We start from the raw sequence: 2411 nt of genomic DNA on the forward strand, positions 1-2411 counted from the left end.
CACGCCGCAGACCCTCAAACCAGAGAGCGAGAGGTTGAGCGACTCAAACACTTTTCCTTTTGTTTTTACATTTTCTTTCATAGTTTTTATCGTTTTTCTTAGATTTCTATCTTGTACTCTTTCTACTTTACTCTACCGTTTAATATAATGCAATTTTCATTCTTATTCGTTGTTATGTTTCTTGTTATTATGTCCGAGTAGTGTAGTAAAGTTTCTAGGGATGGGATAGATGATTTTGTGTTCTTGATTGGTTAGGATGCCTTAGTTTGATTGTAAATGTTTGATAGATTTCCTTCTAGGTTGGTGTTCTTAATGCTGTCAACAGACCGAAAGGTTGAGATTAGATCTAGGGTGTTTTACCACCGAGAGGTGTAGATGAGATGCTTGAATCAGCCAATGCTAGAGGTTCACTCGCTTTGAGTAAGAGATTAGATGAGTTAGGGTTTACTGACAATAATGAATCGATCTTAATGCCTGCTTGGTCATGTTTCTCCAACGAGAGTTGGGTAGGGAAGTGATCAAGGTTGATTGTTGCTAGTGCGAGAGTGTGGTGACAAAGTTTTAGAGATTCATTGTCTAGGAAATAATTGCTTGAGGCATGTAAGGCATCTGTACTGGTCAAGAATACTTAGGATTCAATTACCCCATCCTTAGAAGCTTTCGTATTTTAATTTTTTGCATTTTCTTTCATTACTCGACCACTTACCCGATCAGGTACACGATAACCTGTATCAAGTAATATCTCGAGCTGTTCATATCCTAATTGCTTACTCGATCAACCCACACAATCCTGTACCCGATTGCTTGCATCGAATGCTTAGGTCATGTGGTTTCTTTGTTTATATTCTTGTCTTTCATTTATTCTAGGACTGTTAGATCAAAACCCTATCTGCTTGGCTTGACTTGTAACGTTCTGATCATATCCTTCCTGCTAGCAATAGACAACCATTTGGATTGATAACCCTTTGTACTACAACTGCATAGGGAATTGATACCCTGAGTGAAAACTTGTCTATCAATTTGGTGCTGTTGCCATTTGGTTGATTTCATTTTGCTATGTTTAGGATTTCAACACTTGCTTGATCAAGTTCTTTTTGTTTATATTGGTTCGGAATCTAACTTGTTTGCTTTCGCTCTTGTTTGTTTTGAATCTCAGGTACAACCCGAGCACCCACCCGACCCGTCACTCGATCACCTGGATCGAGTAGACTCTCGTGTACACATTCGGACATTTACATGTGCATGCAAACACGATCCAGAGGTAGCCAGAACTTGTGTCCGTTCATCGACAACATCGACAGACCAAGGCTACTCAGACAACAACAAGTTCAACCGGAACCAGCAATCATTGAGGAGACGATGAATAATCAGAATGGTCCACCAGCTCCTCAAGCAAGGACCAATATAGGAGCAGGAGATGCTCCATCTACTCATACTCAAAGGAATGGCATTGTGCCACCAGCTGTGCAGAACAACAATTTTGAGATCAAGAGTAGTCTCATCCAGATGATACAGAGTAATAAGTTTCATGGTTTGCCAATGGAGGACCCATTGGATCATCTGGATGAATTTGATAGGCTCTGTAGCCTCACTAAGATCAATGGAGTTAGTGGAGATGGATTCAAACTCAGGCTTTTCCCATTCTCTTTGGGAGATAAAGCACACATCTGGGAGAAATCACTCCCCAAGGAGTCCATCACCATTTGGGAAGCGTGCAAGAAGGCATTCCTGGCCAAATTCTTCTCCAACTCCAGAACGGCAAGGCTGAGAAATGACATTTCTAGCTTTGTTCAGAAGAACAATGAAACGTTCAATGAAGCTTGAGAACGTTACAAGGGATACACTACCCGATGTCCACATCATGGTTTCAGCAATGCTTCATTGCTGAGAACATTTTACAGAGGAGTGGTTCCCAAGATTCGGATGTTGCTGGACACCACAAGCCATGGTAACTTCCTCAACAAGGATGTTGATGAAGGTTGGGACCTAGTGGAGAACTTGGCTCAATCTAATGGCAATTACAATGAGGAATACGATCGCTCTGTGCGATCTACAGGAGAGGAAGATGCAAAGTACAAGAGGGACATGCAAGCCCTCAATGACAAGCTCGACAAGCTCCTCAACCATAAGAAGCATGTTCATTCAATATCAGAGGAAGAGCAGTTTCTACAACAAGATGGGGAGACTATACAGATAGAGGATGTTCACTACATCAACAATCAGGGAGGTTACAACAAAGGGTACAACAATTACAAGCCGAATCTGAATCTATCTTATCGGAACCCAAATGTTGCCAATCCTCAGGACCAAACGTACCCATCTGCAGTTCAAGGGAACCAGGTACAACAGAAGCCTTTTGTCCAGTACAACCAAGGCTATGCACCTAAGCAGTAGTACTCTGGAAACTACAA

At 41.7% G+C, this 2411-nt stretch overlaps 1 non-coding gene across 1 annotated transcript; it reads right to left on the minus strand.

Annotated features, from left to right (window-relative positions):
* Nucleotides 1-1761: 1761 nt before the first annotated feature.
* LOC147928967 (small nucleolar RNA R71) lies at nucleotides 1762-1868 on the minus strand. Its single transcript, XR_015581026.1, has one exon. It is a non-coding gene; the product is annotated as a small nucleolar RNA R71 (small nucleolar RNA).
* Nucleotides 1869-2411: the final 543 nt, after the last annotated feature.

This window comes from Camelina sativa, chromosome 14, assembly GCF_030686135.1.
Source record: "Camelina sativa cultivar CO46 ecotype springtype chromosome 14, ASM3068613v1".
Lineage (NCBI taxonomy): Eukaryota > Viridiplantae > Streptophyta > Magnoliopsida > Brassicales > Brassicaceae > Camelina > Camelina sativa.